Raw genomic sequence first — 17,295 nt, 5'->3', positions numbered from 1 at the left:
TATAGGAGGATCAGTCAGGATTCTGGCTGGAAACTGATGAGACATTGGAAGAAGTTCACAATATAAGGGTGGGGCTCTGGCACTGAAGGAGGGGTCTGGAAGCACCCGGGGCAGGAGCAATGAAGGGAAGAAAGGCTTCAACTGACTCCTCGACCTGAAGTCCCACAGCCGGGAACACCAGCAAGGAGAACATAAGAGAATGCACGGGAAAAACACAAGTCAAAAACAATGGTTTGTCTTTTATTATTATTAAGAGGATGGAGGAGCAGCAGTAAGGTTTATTAACGGAAATATTCGTACTGATGAGCATAGAGGAAGAGGTTTTGTTTACCTGTTTAAGAATTCAGGGTGGCAGCAGTAGGCTCTGCCTTTGGGGTCGAGGTGGCCAGTTAGAAGGGCGTTGTACTTTCCCTGGGTCCCGCCCCTCCCCAGGTGAGCTGGGTCCCTTTGTGATGCTGATGAAAACGCCTAGGAGGGAGATATGACAATGACTCGCTCCTACCCCCTACCCCAGTCCTTTCCACCCCAGAGTAGGCGGCTTCCCGCTCCTCGTCTTGGGACCTAACCCCAGGAAGTCAGATGTCCTTGTTCAGCAGGTCGCCTGGCTCGAAGTAGCGGTAGCGGACGAAGCGGTCCAGGCACAGCCAGCTGCAAGGAGCAGCCTTGGCGGTGCTGCTCGTGGCCCTGGTCAGTGAGCGCACGCACTCCCGGATTAAGGTAACCCGCGCGGAGGGGACCCAGCTCCCAGGTGGCCATCCCAGTTCCCACAAAGCCCTCCCTGACCTTTAGATCGGGAAATTATAGCCCCAGTCCCCAGTCCCAACGTCATGTGCTTTTTAAAAGGTGCAAAGGTGCATGAAAAACGTAGACTGTACTATTGATGCTTCTCATGCTATAAATGCATTTCCTGTTTCTGTACTCGGTAATCCCTCCCCTCACAAATACCTAGGGCTGGTTGGTCTAGTTTTCCAATTGGTCTTCCAGTCTCAGGCTTGCTCTCAGATTCATTCTCCTTGCTTCCACCAGGGAGATGGAGAGAGGGAAGAGGGGAGGAAGGAGGGTGAAGTGGAGGGTGAGAAGAAGAGGGGAAGAGAGATGATTCTATGGCTTATCTATTTGTGTGTGTAGGGAAGGGGGGGGGACTGAATTTTAATTCATGTGTTTATGGATATGTGAACCCAAGCAAATAAATGACAACCAGTAACAACAGCAATAACAGAAACAACCAGGCAAAACGATTATCATAATACGTGCAGTGCTCGCTTAATTGCCTATGTGAGATAGGAACTATTAGTATCACCTGCGTACTGATGAAGAAACTGTGGCACCTGAGAGGTTGAATAACCTTCTTGGGATCATGCAGGTTGTAAAGGGTGATGCTAGGATTCAAATCCAAGCACGTAAGAAAGCAACCAGATACAAACTTGAGGCAACCTATCAAGACAAATGCTGGGGCAGGCTTATAGCAGGCAATACCAACAAGCTTGATTGAGCGAAAATTGGGAGTTCTTTAATTTCTATAGAAGTAGATGTGTTGCCTTTTAAGTGAAGTGGTAGTGTTACCGGAAAGGGGTCCCGATCCTGACCCCTTTCCACTTACTTCTTGGATCTCACTCAAGAAAGAATTTGGGACGAATTCATAAAGTGAAAACAAGTTTATTAAGAGAGTAAGTAAATAAAATAATGGTTACTTCATAGTCATAGCAGCACTGAGGCCTGCTGGTTGGCTATTTTTATGGTTATTTCTTTATTATTTCTAAATAAGGGGTGTATTATTCACGAATTTTCAGGTAAAGGGATGGGCTGTTTCCAGAACTGAGGGTCTCTCCCCTTTTTAGACCAGATAGGTTAACTTTTGAACGTTGCCATGGCATTTGTAAACTGTCATGGTGCTGGTGGGAGTGTCTTTTAGCTAATGCCATCTAATTGGCATATAATAAGCAGTGAGGACGACCAGAGGTCACCATCTTGATTTTGGTGGGTTTTGACTGGCTTCTTTACTGCATCCTGTTTTACCAGCAGGGTCTTTGTGACTTGTATCTTGTGATTCTAGTCCTGCTGACCTGTTTCATCCTGTAACTAAGAATACCTAACCTCCTGGGAATGCAGCCCAGTAGGTCTCAGCTTTATTTTACTCAACCCCTATTAGAGATGGAGTTGCTCTGGTTCAAATGCCTCTGACAGTAGGGAGCAGGAAATAACAAGAATTGAAGATAATTTACAAAACAGGAGCCAATTTTAAAATACAGTCCCTATTTACAAATATGCTTTCAGTTTATAAAATCTCCAGTGGACTCAGTTAAAAAAATATTTTATGAGAGACTGCAATTCTTTTAGGAAAAGTATGTGCATTACTATTAGAAAGACATCAGTTGGAATGAATCTGGATCTAGCCACATTAAGATAAGACAGCGATGGCAAAAGGCTTTGAACTTAATCATGATACATTCAGTAACGTGATGCTTTATTCTTGGGGTTAACAAACCAGAAAATAGAGTGCATATCAATATATTTACCTGTGAATTTATACTAATTGGTTGACCAAAATATATGTTAGGCAACGCTTGCTTATTTTACAAGCAATGTTAAGAACATTAATAAAATGGATTTGAAATTCTCAGCTTAAAAAACAAACAAAAAATGAAAAAACAAATCACCATTTTCGAGTTCCCATCTCCCTGAGCTGCATCCTGGAAGTCCCTGCCAGCTGAAAGATTTCTGAGAGACTCTACCAGAACTAATTAGCTAAGGAGTCTTGGGACCTCCCCCACACAGCCAAGGAAACAGTTATTGGAATCTTTGCTCTTTGAAAATCTTTGTTCTCTGAAAACAAGTAGCCATACTTTGATATCAACTTAATTCAGCAAGTTTACTGGATATTTACTGTATTTTCTGCATGGTCTCAGTTTAAGCCCAAATCTGTATTTGAGAGTCTCTTGGTCTCACTTACGTAGCAATACCATTTACGCTTCCATAATATAAATTATTTCATATAGTTGCCTGAGATAATGGGATAATGTTTTATCGATCAAATTGACAAAGATCATATTTAGTGCTGGTTTCTAAAACCACATCAGTATGAATCAGGAAACTTTAAATGCTCTTAAGTTTTTTTCACCATCTAAATAGATTTAATTAGTAAAAAAAATCACCTTTTTTAGTCACATAGTCTCATATGTAGCATGATGGCTGCAATGGTAGTGCAAGTCTGGGGACAAAGAACTTTGAAAGGCTCCAGTGGTAGCCATGGGATCAGTTCTTTAAATGATACAATTTTATTAGTAAAGATGTCACCTTTACTATAAAAACTCAATTCTTTTCAATAACTAGGCAGAAGAGATGCAGTGATATAGATAAGCCGTATGAGCTATATCTATCTACATATATTACATATGTTACAAACCATATAATTCCACTGCTAGTATTATACAAGAAGTCATTAGAAATATGGAAGAGATTAAGGTAAATTTGTTGTATTTTTTCCCTTTTAGTTGAAATTCTCTCGTATATGACCATATATGTTGTAGTTCCTCACTCTTTTCATTCTCTTTTTTTTCCTGAAGCCCCTTCATCTTGCCCATAACGTCAGTTATTTTCTGTCTATAAAGACTTGCAAATTTACCTCCCCTCTCACAGCACAGCCAAGTAACTAAATTGATACTTCTACTTGGGTGTCTCAAAGACATTTCAAATTCAGTAGCTCAAAATTGAACTTAGGTTTTTCTATCTGGTCTGCTTCCAAGTTCCTATGAGGAAACAATGTCATTACTATACTAAAGTTACTTAGTGACCTCCCATAGCTCTTAAAATAAGGCTCTGCCATGGTAATTATAAGGGTGAGTATCAAATTCTAGAAATTAATATGACCAAGCCAGGTAATTTGTTAAAGTCTTCCTTTAGGTTGTTAAATACCATACTAAACTGCTAGACATTCGAAACCAAGTAGAAATACACCAGATATCTGACCCCACCATTCTTTCAGCTCAATTGGTAATTTTTAACTTTCTTTCCAAAGGAACTCATTATGGATAGTAAAAAGGTGATCCTTAAAATGGAGTTGAGTTTCTGGAATGAAAAGCACAAAATGTATAATGATTTTCATATTGAGTTTTATCAACAGTTTTTATCCTAAGAAATATTTTCTCATGGATATAAGGTAGAGTTCTTTTGTCTGTAACTCAGGAAAACCACTGGTAGAGGATCAGAAATAGATGGGTCATTTAATTAGCATTCCTTAAATCATTTGTGCAGCATTATTCTCTTGGAGTCACCTTTGCAAAGAATTGAACAAAATAGAAGCCAAATAAGTAGACAGAAAATAAACCAGTCCACTCTGCTCAAAGAGCACACAGTCTTATGAAGATGATGAACATGAAGTCAACTCTGTAGTGTTGAGAGCACTGCTTCTCCAGAGCAGCACTTCTCATCAGGGGCTGCACATTAGACTCACCTCAACACAAGTTCAGATGCCCAGGCTGTACTTCAGAATCTCTGGAGGTATGACACACAATGTGCATTTTGTGGTCACCCAGACTGGAGTGCAGTGGCGCGATCTTGGCTCACTGCAACCTCCACCTCCTGGGCTCAAGTGATTCTCCAGCCTCAGCCTCCTGAGTAGCTGGGATTACAGACACATGCCACCACACCCAGTTAATTTTTGTATTTTTTAGTAGAGACAGGGTTTCACCATGTTGGCCAGACTGGTCTCAAACTCCTGACCTCAGGTGATCTGCCCACCTTGGCCTCCCAGAGTGCTGGGATAACAGGCGTGAGTCACTGTGTCTGGCCCACAATGTGCATTTTTAAAAGCTCCCCAGTTGATTACAGTGAGCAGTAAATTTGGAGAATTAAGTATGAATGCATCACTTTGTTAATGAATTTCTTTCTTTTAAACCTCGATAGCCTTAGAGCTGAGCCTGAGTTTTAAACAAATGCAGATTTTATCCTAATTTTAAAAATATTTTAACTTTTATTTTACATTCAGGGGTATATATACAGGTTTGTTATATAGGTGAACTCGTGACCTGGGGGTCTAGTGTACAGGTTATTTTCTCACCCAGATACTAAGCATAGTACCCAACAGTTATTTTTCCTGAACCTGTATTAGTCCATTTTTAATGCTGCTATGAAGACATACCCAAGACTGGGTAACTTATAAAGAAAAGAAGTTTAATTGACTCACAGTTCTGCATGGCTAGGGAGGCCTCAGGAAACTTATAATCATGGTGGAAGGCGAAACAGGTATATCTTACATGGTGGCAGATGAGAGAAATGAGAACCAAAGGAAAGGGGAAGCCCCTTATAAAACCATCAGATCTCATGAGAACTCACTCACTATCACAAGAATGGTATGGGGGAAACTGCCCTCATGATTCAATTATCTCTACCTGGTCCTGCCCTTGACATGTGGGGATTATTACAATTTAAGGTGAGATTTGGGTGGAGACACAGAGCCAAACCGTATCAGAACCTCTCCCTCCTCCCACCCTCCACTCTCAAGTAGGTCCCAGTGTCTGTTGTTCCTTTCTTTCTGTCCATGTGTTCTCATTATTTAGCTCTGACTTATGAGTGAATATATGTGGTATTTGGTTTTCTGTTTCTGTGTTAGTTTGCTAAGGATAATGGCCTCCAGCTCCATCCATGCTCCTGCAAATGACCTAATCTCATTCTTTTTTTATGGCTGCATAGTATTCTATGGTGTATATGTACCACATTTTCTTCATTCAGTCCACTGCTGATGGACATTTAGGTTGATTCCACGTCTTTGCTATTGGGAATTGTGCTGCAATGAACGTGCACATCCATGTGTCTTTATGGTAGAATGATTTATATTCCTTTGGGCATATACCCAATAAAGGGATTGCTGGGTCAAATGGTAGTTCTGTTTTTAGTTCTTTGAGGCATCACCACACTGCTTTCCACAATGGTTGAACAAATGCAGATTTTAATGTGGGGATCACAGAAGCAAATTTGAAGTTCTTTTAATACTGTTTCACTGACGGAGAAGGGCAAGAATGGGGAACCAAGATGGTGTGACTTTTAGACAGTGTAGCAATTGTAAAAATTTCTTCATTGACTGTGATACTTCATAGCCTAATTTCTTAGACTGGGGGCAGGAAACATCTGAGAAAACAAATTTCTTTCGTGGCAGTCTCCAGAAACATGCTTGTCAGCATGCCTGGAAACCTGATCCTGAAAAGCAGTCCTGCCATAGCCTGTTGGCTTTCTTGTGGAGGCACTAGAGCATTGATTGTAGAAGCACTCACTTTTTTTTTTTTTTTTGGTTCAATTAATTTTTATGTATTCACATATTAGGATGCTATGGTTCCTTGATTAACTTATTTTTTCCTCTTAAATATATGACAGATATAGAAGCAAAGCTACAAGTGCTTAAATGTAACTTTGAGAGCTGGTCCTAAGTATCTTCTGTGATGATACCCTTTGTTTTACCAACCAGCACTTCCCTTAGCATCTTAGTGATTCACAAAAGCCACCCCACCCATTCTGAGCTCCACAGCAGAGTGGGGTTTTCATAGTTCTGATATATGACTGATATTCAAAAGCTCACCGAACCAACTAGGCCTTAAAGCAGAAATTAGCCCTGAGGCATTCTGAAGTTAAGACTCTTCTGCTCCTACTACTATCAAATTGGGTTTTAAGTAATTTTAACAAATCATTTTCTAAACCATTAATTACTAATAGTTATTAATTGGAGGTTTTGAATTTCTTTACCCTTATAAAATATCATCACTTCGATTGATTTCAGTTTTTTAGGAAAGAACAAACCCACCTACATTTACGAAGCAGCACGTATTTAGAAGATTTTTTTTTTAACTGTGCTGAAGCTATAGTTTTAATTAGTGAAATGTAATTTACTTTGCAAATAATTTGTTCTTATAAGTACTGTTCCAATTATGTTGGTGGCACCGATACCTGATGGAGATCTAAGGCAGAAAAAATGGCAAGTGTTATGCTTTAATGGAAGAGATTGTTAGCCAAAATTATTTTAAATAATATTATGAAACCCATCTTGGGCCTGACCACCATTTGAATAAATATTCACACTTGAAGAAACCCTACTTGTTAAATTGTGGGTCAGATTTAGTCTTGCAACCTGATTTTCTGTTCCTGACAGTGATAAATAATATTTTTCGGAGGTCATGGTTGCATTTCATGATACCTCCCAGACTAAGCTGTCACTCAGACATTCCTACCTTTCTTAGGCCTTGGTTATAAATTTATCACAAATTTCTCTAAGCATTTAAAAAATCAGTTTATACATTTAGCATGGACTATAAGTTATAGTGTAGGAAATTAAAATATAGAAATAATAGGTTTTTTATGCTTCAGCATTTTTCCTAGGATTTATGTGACCTCTAAACGCACATTCCATGATACAATGAATTACTTTTTAAACTTTTCTTTTAGTTGAGTAATACATAAACATAGTGTTTCAAGGAAAGAAGAGTAGCCCTCAGATATACCCCATCCCAACCCTGATTCCTGCTTCTAGTCAGTTTTCTCTTAGTACTTACCCCTATATTTCTCAATAATTTATGTTTATTGCTACTTCCTGGCCTTTTTGTTATAGGTATTACGTATTGGCTTTCTATCCTGGAAGATGATGATTTAGCATTCTTATGTCATCTCTCTCAGACACAGACTATCACACACATACACACGCACACTCCCAACTGCATAGATGCTTCCCCTCCTCCATTCTTTTTATCCTGCTATTTCACAACGTTTGGTCAAGTCCATATACAGTGTTTATATTATCATGACACAATTATTATGAACCACACATAGTGTATCATTATTATATTTCCTTATTGCTTTTCCTGAAGTTAACCATCCTTGGTGTGTTTTTTTGTTTTGTTTTGTTTTGCTTACTTGGTTAGCTATTATTTACTCAACACTTAGCTTATGACAAACACTGTGCTAAACACTTTACAGTATATTAACAATTTACACCTATAAGGTAGGTATCATTATCACCCTCAAGTTTGCAAATGTAACTGAGACACAGAGAGGTTGAATAAGTTGCCCAGATCACAAAGCTAGTAGATGACTAGCTTATGATTTGAACCTAAGCAATTTTATTTCTCCTTAACCACAGCAAAATACAAAGAAATGTCCAAAGTTTTTGAGGCTAGTTTCTTGAGAGAAGATCAGTGTTATTAATGAAATGAAAGAACTGGAGATAGGACTTAGCCTGGATTTTTCTTGGCAAGCAGAGAAGGAAAGGAAATGATGAATTTGTTTTGGACATGTTAGAATGATGTGATGTCAGGATACGTAAATATTTATATAATAGTTGGATATAGGTTAGTAAAGAAACTTGCACTGTGGATATGAGTTGGAGAATCTTTGACATAGAAAAGGTTGGCTATTAGATGAGAAAGTGTGATTTCTCCAAGCAAGTGAATACACAGAAAGAAAAGCAGAAAATACGGGGCTGAACTTTATGGTAAATACGAAGTTAAGATGGGGGAAAAAGAAGAGAAACTCAGGTCTGAGAGACAATCATAAAGGTAGAAGGAGAATGAGAGAAGGACTGAAATCCCAGCTAGAAAAGACTTTCACAAAAGATGAACATAAAACAAAAAGGGTTGTGTCCTTCAGAGAAATGGAGGATGGTGATGAGCAAGAAGCAATCAATCTGGAGAAAAGGTGGTTATTGACAACTTCCACCACAAACTATTACAAATATTAAGTATAAATAACAGGAGATGGTACTACACTTTATTTTGTCTCGTTTATAATTTTTTTCATGTCTGGTGTTTTATTATTTATTTGTTTTTGGTAGATAGAAGGAATAAATTATTATTATTGCTTATCCAAATATTTCTGGGCCAAATCCCAGAAATCCGGCCAGAACTTAGGTACTGGCAAAGTCAGAGAATCACAGAACGTTAAAAATGAGAAGGACCTCAAGAGTTCATCCTGGTTTATTTCATTTTATTTATGGGGAAACTGAGTTTCAGAGTGGTTGAGTGACTTCTAATACTGAAGGCTCTTGAGATGAGCCTGGAGGTCTGATCTGAAACCAGGTCCCGGCTCTCCAGTATCTCACTGTGGCTTTGAAACAGCAGGTAACATTCAACTAAAAGACTTACGCTCCCTTCTGACTTTCATATATCTCGACTTGCAGGTCCAATACTGCGTCATGGAGGGATATCCTGGACCAGTAAAGAAGTTTTTAAAAATCCTTAATTGTTGAATCAGAAAACTGAGCTGTGTCCAATTTGTTTGGTCCCACACTTTAGGTGCCTTGATGCCTGTTTTAAATGTAATGGGGCATAGTTAGGATCAGTGGTGTCAGAACAAAATACATACTTTTTTCTTTAAAGTGTTTAAAATTGTGACATATAACTTGGAACATTGAAAAATACTGAAAATAATGGTGGTTGGGATTTTAATTGTTTTTTGTAATTTTGTAATTTCTGTGCAGTTTAACATATTACCATAGCATAGGCTGCTGGAGTTACATCTGTGATTTTCTACCTATGCTGTCTGTCTTTTTGGCTGCTGACACATCTTTTTATTAATCGGGCAGAAGATTTGCTCTAATATATTTTGGAAAGTAAGCTGACCAACCAAAAATTTTGCTGTATCCAGGAACCCATAGAAGTGTCATCATTTCTAGAGGGAACTGTGAGCTGTATTCTTTTGTAACATAAAAACATGTGCCTGCCATTTCAAACTACTAAACACCTAGACTAGTGGGAGTTTGGACTGTCCCATACAAGGACCCATATATAGAGTGTGATCATAGAATCATGTGCTCATAGATCACAGAGTCTGTGTCTTTGGACCGGTCTATTCTTAATGGCTGTGGGGAAATAAGGCAACTTACTCAACTTCATCAGCGGCCTTACTAAAGTGGTAGAAAAAACTTCTATTTTAGAGTTTAAACTTCAGGCAAAAGCTTGTTACTTAAAAGCCAAAAAACAAATCAAAAAAAGCTTAAATACTTTGAAACTGTTTTTATTTTTCAGCTCTATGCGACTCATTTTCATCTAGCAGTACCTCTCCAAAACCTGAATCTTCACAAGAAAGCCGTACAGCAATTAACCAGTGTTGCAAAGATTGCCTCTGTAATAAAGGTAAACCTGGGAGCTATTGCTTAGAATTTTCAAAAATGTACAAGTGGTAGGATGATTCCAGGGCAGTGCATGACTACATATATCATGTAAACACACCAGCCTAGAAAAAACAATGCATTGCTTGGTTTATATCAGGCATTACCACAACCCATTTTTTTTCTGAATATTTTTTTGCTACTTTCTGCTTTTCTTTTTTAACCCTTTTCTGACTGTAGAGATCATATGTACTCATTGCTGAAAATAGGGAAAGTAAAGGAAGTACAAATCCCACTACCCACAGTGCCTTCTGCATTTCCTAAAGCTATGACAGCACTCTCAAATATGTAAATGAAAGAGACTCTTGATAAAAACTGAATTTTACTTTTTCTTTGCCATTAAATTTGTGTCTAACAGAATCAGCTTAGGGAGAAATTAGCCCTTCCAACTGTTCTTCAATGTCATTTTACTTACATAGTTGTTATTATTACTAATAATAAGCTTTCTCTCTGAGCACTTAGCATGTGTCAGGCAGAATACTAAGAACTGCACATAAATGCTCTCACTTAGTGAAAAATCTAGGAACCTGGCACTATCCCCAGTAACTAATTACCGATCACTTAGTGGACTCAGAGTACTTATATAATGTGCCCAAGGTCATGTGGGAGACAGGATTCAACCCCAGCCCTCTGAAATCATCACACTACCTTAGTTGTGAAAGGAATGGAGGGAAGGAGCTAATTTATTGAGATTCTCCATTAGGTAAGTGATTGTGTTGGGCACTTCACATGCTGATTGTGTTCAATTCTCACAGCCTCACAAGGTAAATAATATTATTGCCACTTACAAATGTGGAATGAAACTGAGGCTTAGTGGGACTAAATATTTTATTAAAAGTCACACAGCTGATAAGTGGGGAGCTAGAAAATGACTTTGCTTTCTCTCTTTCCAAAGCTGTCATTTCTATTTGACCACATGAGAAAATTTTCTCTTACATCTCTTTCCCCACTTGACTTCATAAGATCAAAATGTGTTGCCCATTTTGGTAAATTTTTACAAGACAATGGACAAATTGGATTTGAAGGCTTTTTCAATGAATGAATGAATCTGTGGATTCATGCTAATCTGGACTAATGTCCAGCTTAGGGTATTTCACCAGAGACTCAGCATGATGCCTCAAGACTGTACTGAATGCATAATCTGATGTCTCAACATTTTAACGTTTAATCTCAATTTAAAATAAACAAGAGTAGATTTGACAGTCTAGCTTAAAAGAGATAGCATTTTTTTAACTGTGTGGAGGAATTCAAGCATATTGCTAAAGTTTTCCTGATCAAAGTTTCTCTCATTTACCAGTTAAATAACAAATGAAAAAATAAACAGGTCTGTCATCACTTAGAATATGTGTTTGCCCATAAAAATAACTTTGTAAAGAAATTATAAATAGCTTAGAAAAATGATATTAGAAACCTAGGTTAGCAACAGTTACTATAGATTATTTACTTATTCAACAAATATGAGGGAAAGGAAGTGTGGTGTATAGGGCGAGATGATTGTTTAAATAATGAGGTCAGAGGAGCTCTCCTTGGAGAGCTGTAATTCCTGCCTTATAGTGACAATGCAAGAATGTGGAATGAAGTATGCAGCACTCCCTGTGCTGAGCATAGATGAAGCTATTATTATACTTCATAGATGAGAAGACAGATGTGGTTTAACGGGGTTAAGTTCACTCAGTTGCTGCCAATTGGCAACGCTTGGATTTGAACTCAGGTTTTCTGATTCTTGGATCTGTGATTTTCTCATTTTGCCTGGCAGTTGTGTTGTTTCCTCTGGGTATTGATCACACTTGTACAAATGGATAGACATTGAAAATACATCTGCTAGTGGGTAAACCTGAAATAAATGCTAATTTTTCATTTTTATAAACATTCCTATTTGATGTATTTGTGTTTTGAGAGTATATTTGCTGTTCAATATAATTTTGTGTCTATTGAATGTGTTTTAAAATTATAATCTCTAAGGATATGAATTAATGTACATTAATATGTAACTAATATTACAGCTCCTTTTACATCCACTTGGGTTTTCATGTTGTTTTTAAGAACTGAGTGCAATTATGGGAAACACATTTGGAATGATGAAATAAGTCAGCCCTAAAGGAATAGCAAAAGTCCTAGGAGTAATCTTGTAGAGTCCTGTCAAGACAAATAAGGGTGGTGATTGAGAATAAAGAAGCAATTATGCGAACACCATGATGGTATAAAAATATTATTAGATTTGTTGGGAAGAATTTTTATATATAACAGTTCTAGTTAATTATTAAACAACTTTAAAATTATACCATTAAGAAAATAGCAGACAAAGAAAAAGATTTTAGTATATATAATCAGAGCTAAAGATTACATACAAAAAGCACATTTAGTTAGAAGGAAAAAAGTAGTATCCCAGTATAATTGGCAAACGCATAAATACAATTTCATCAAAGAATAAAAAATAGAACTATTAAGGAAACAGTAAAAATGTTTGTGGTTGGTAGTAATCATAGAATGTAAATTAAGACAAACTAACTTATTTTTCCATTCAAATTAATTAAAGGATATGATTTAGAAAATGTCATGAAAATGGTACTTTTATATCTTGCAGGTGGGAAGACAAATTGACGCAACCCTCTTGAAAAGCAATCTGGCACTGTGAACCAAGAGCCGTGAAAAGGCTTATGCTATTATAATTAGTAAGTCAATTTATAGAAATTTGTTTTTTAAAAGCAAGGTAAAATAAGGGAAAACCCTTGTTGGGAAAGATGTTCATTGCAATATTGTCTACAACAGGAAAAATACTGGAAGAAAAAAATCTAACAAATTGATAAAATCATATTAGGTAAATTAGGGTGGATCTCTGGGGTAGAAAATCATGCAACTGATAGAATTGATAATAATAGAAATGCCTTAATTAGAATCTTAAGTGGAAAATGAGCATAGGAAATAGAATGCAGGCTATTGTCATTATATACAATTATGTAGAGAAGACTGAAAGGAAACATTTCAAAAGTTTGTAAGTTATTTTAAAGATAGTGGGATTACAGATTTTTTTTTTTTTTACTTTCCATATATATTCTTCAATGTTGTTATAATGATTTAACAATGAAAATGTAATTGATAGTGTATTATTGCTATTTCCTTAATTCTAGAATGGCTGTAATGTTGGCTATAAATATGATACTTTCTTTCATACACCAATATTTTCAAGAATGGCGTATTCACATGCAGTGTGTGGTAAGTTGCATCATTTCTCTTTGAACTGGGCTGATAATTTTCAAGCTAACAAACCTGTTCCTCCATGAAAGTAAGTTGCCACTAAAGATCTTACTCTTACTATACATAAGCAGTAGTTAAGAAAGAGTTATTATTTTGAAATGGCAAATGCTTCCTATACTCAGATGTTTTTATACATTCACAACTCACAAACAATCAGCCTGACTAAAGCACTGGGATTTAAAAAATGCACTGACACAGCATCTTCATTTGCCTGGGAGACAATTCAACCCAGAGGTTCAAATGCAGAATGCATGGTTTATAAGAAAGGTCACTGATTTTTCGCCACTTAGGAAAGCCATGTTATGTGTGCCAAGAGAGATGTACTTTAATCTAAGGCTTTCATGCCTTGAAAGATAGATGGAAATCACTTTCTATCATTCACCTCCTAGATTTTCTAAAACCTAACTTGGAGAGACATCCACTTCTGTAGGTTAAGCAGAGAATAATGCAAATAGCTTGAGCTCAAACTATATCCAATCTTATGTAAGATTCCACATTTCTGAGCTTTTCTTCTTAAGCCTGCATCTCTTTTTCAACGTGAAACATCTTGATTCATGTTTCTGTATTCCAGGCATTTTCCTAAGAGAAACACTTCGAAGTTATTCCAGACTCCTCTCTCTTCTTCATTCAGAGACTGTCAGCTTTTATCATCTGAAACTCTAAAATGCTTCTTGAGTTCAGTCTCTATTTCTACACCTGAAATATTATATTAGCTTTTTGATAGCTTCTTCCAGAGTTATCTTCTTCAAACAACATTTAAAAATATTTAGCTTTTGGCTGTGTGCGGTGGCTCACACCTGTAATCCCAGCACTTTGGGAGACTGAGGTGGGCAGATCACTTGAGGTCAGGAGTTCAAAACCAACCTTGCCAACATGGTGAAACTCCATCTCCACTAAAAGTACAAAATTAGCCTGGTGTGGTGGTGTAAGCCTGTAATCCCAGCTACTCGGGAGGCCGAGGCAGGAGAATCACTTGAACCTGGGAGGTGGAGGTTGCAGTGAGTTGAGATCACATCACTGCACTCCAGCAGGTGACAGAGGGAGACTCCATCTCCAAAAAATAATATATATTTTTTTAAGCTTTTATATTAAAAAATCTTTTGTGGCTCTTTACTGTCTGCAGGATAAGGTCCAATTTTCTTTTTCTTTTTCTTTTTGTTACAACATTATCAATTTATTTAATACCACTGAACTCTACACTTNGCAGATCACTTGAGGTCAGGAGTTCAAAACCAACCTTGCCAACATGGTGAAACTCCATCTCCACTAAAAGTACAAAAATTAGCCTGGTGTGGTGGTGTAAGCCTGTAATCCCAGCTACTCGGGAGGCCGAGGCAGGAGAATCACTTGAACCTGGGAGGTGGAGGTTGCAGTGAGTTGAGATCACATCACTGCACTCCAGCAGGTGACAGAGGGAGACTCCATCTCCAAAAAATAATATATATTTTTTTAAGCTTTTATATTAAAAAATCTTTTGTGACTCTTTACTGTCTGCAGGATAAGGGCCAATTTTCTTTTTCTTTTTCTTTTTGTTACAACATTATCAATTTATTTAATACCACTGAACTCTACACTTAAAAATAGTTAAGAAACTAAATTTTGTTCTGTATATTTTACTACAATAAAAACATTGGAGAAAAAAATAAGTAAACTTTTAAAAAATGGTTCAGTAACTTGTCTAAAATCACATAGCTATTAAGTACAGACATTATTATTCAAAAAATCCTTGTCATACTCCAAAACATACTCCTTTTCTATCATAGCCATGGTTTGCATACCACTTCATGAACGATACAGTATTTTATTTGAATAAAGGTTCTTTATTGCCCTTTTGTGCACTTTAAACATAAAAATGATTGTTTACTTTTTTCATTACTCTTTCAGATTTAAATTGTGGTCTTAGTTTTGCAAAATTTAGCATATCTTCATGTGTTTGGAAATTGAAGGGTACCTGAATATTTCTTCTTAGTCATTGCTTCTGTAATCCATATATTTTTCTCCAAATAAAAGGTGATGTCTTAAACCGTGACTTAGCAAGCTACATATGTATTTGCCTTGTGTGTAAATGGAGATGATAGGAAATACAATCAATTTTTCTTCAGAACTATAATTAAAAAAAATTTATCTCTAATTACTACTCATAAACATCCTTTGTAAAGCTTTTAAAATCACCTACACACTTTAAGTAAATGATGCCAAACTTCAACAGTTAGCTGTTGTAATCTGATCTAATCTTAGACTTCATCTAGCGCTTAACGGTAAATTTCTTCTCATGTTTGGGACTAACTCTTCCAAGCCTTGTCAAGAAATCTGGGTTGCTTAACTATAGCACTCTTTATTGCACTCTGAGGATCTTGTGACTGCTGTCTCCCCAAAAGTTGATCTTTTAAAAAAATATATTGGTAAGTGGTCACCCACTTTTTAACTCTTGTATTTCTATTTTTCACCTCTTCCTCATGCACTTCATACCTAGACACAGTCCATTGTTTTCTTTCCTTAATTCCAGGAGGCCTTTGCTTGATTCCATGCCTTTGTATGAAAATATTTTCTGTAGTACATGACAAACATTATCTGCTCATATATGTCTCCCTAACTGCATTATGAGTCATTCAGAACAGAGACCGCGTCTTGTTTATCACTGTATATCAAACATCTGCAGAGGGTAAAGACTTGAGATACATTAATTGAGTAAATAATTTAATTAATCCAGTAGTGTAGGGTGCAGATTAAGTTAATGTGACCCTCCAAAAAAATGACTCTTTGGTTTTCATAGGTGGGGAGTTTTGGGTGGGGAAATGCTGGGAAGGGATGAGTCTGTAGACCTGGCCCAGGCTTGACCTGGAAGCAGGGCTCTGAATGTTCACAAGCAGTTCTAACTAAAGCTAGAAAGAAGAGAGGTATGAAGTGCATGAGGAAGAGGTGAAAAATAGAAATACAAGAGTTAAAGCTAGAAAGAAGTAGGGACTGCATTCAAGATCAGGAATTAAAGATTAAATCAAGACTATAATTAAATATGATTGGAGGAACACAGACCCTGTTTCATATTTCCTGGAACCTCCCATAGATAGCTTTTCTTGCTGCAGATAGGCCAAATTTACATGCTCTGCTAAGAACCTGAAGTAGAATCTGTATTATTGATAGAAGTAGAACCCAGTATTTTGACAGGCAGCTGGGTTGAGGGCAGGGCTGGCTTTTGTTCTTGAATATTAAGAAACTTAACAAACACATACATGCATTGACAACTAGAAGTGGACCAAATGACATTTCAGTTAGAAGAAACAGAATGTACAAAGGCTCAGAGATGTGAAAGTGGGTACCATGTTTGGTGGATTTCCAATACTTCCATTTGGTGTGAAGATAGGATGTGAGGGACCAATAGAAGCAATTAGTGACTTTTGGGAAAGAGTGAAAGATCCAAGATGACCCCCATGGTTCTTGCCTCCTGGTGTTCACATGTAATTCTCTCTCTGTAAGTGTGGGCAAAAACAGTGACTGCATTCTAACGAACAGAATATGGAAGGGTGATGCTACATTACTCCTATGATTATACTACATTCTGCAATACTCAATGTTGGTAGCAGACTCACTCCCTCTGTCCTCTTGCTGGTTTTGAGGAAGTAAGTTGCGATGCATGCTGTAGCCACAAGAAGCTGAATGCTGCCAACAACCACTTACAAGCAGGTAGGCAGATCCCACCCTAACTGAGCCTCCCTGTGGTAATCACCTCCATTTGAGTGCAGGCAGAACCTGACTTGATTCTAACCAATAAAATATTACAAAGGTGATGGAATATGACTCCTATGATTTCATTATATCATGTTAGTCTGTCTTACTAGCATACTGTCTCTCTCTCTACCTTTTTATTTTTAAACAGTAAGCCTTCATGGACCTTGTAG

General features: G+C 37.2%; 1 long non-coding RNA gene across 1 annotated transcript; it reads left to right on the top strand.

Moving 5' to 3' along the window:
• Positions 1–537: 537 nt before the first annotated feature.
• Positions 538–13,361, top strand: LOC108533780 (uncharacterized). The gene is made up of 4 exons (XR_001886819.1): positions 538–717; positions 10,002–10,109; positions 12,729–12,816; positions 13,273–13,361. It is a non-coding gene; the product is annotated as an uncharacterized LOC108533780 (long non-coding RNA).
• The last annotated feature ends 3,934 nt before the right edge of the window (positions 13,362–17,295 follow it).

Source organism: Rhinopithecus bieti, unplaced genomic scaffold (genome assembly GCF_001698545.2).
Source record: "Rhinopithecus bieti isolate Rb0 unplaced genomic scaffold, ASM169854v2 scaffold_10712, whole genome shotgun sequence".
Lineage (NCBI taxonomy): Eukaryota > Metazoa > Chordata > Mammalia > Primates > Cercopithecidae > Rhinopithecus > Rhinopithecus bieti.
Note: the sequence above shows the minus strand (reverse complement) of the source record. Positions and strands in the feature narration are given on the sequence as shown.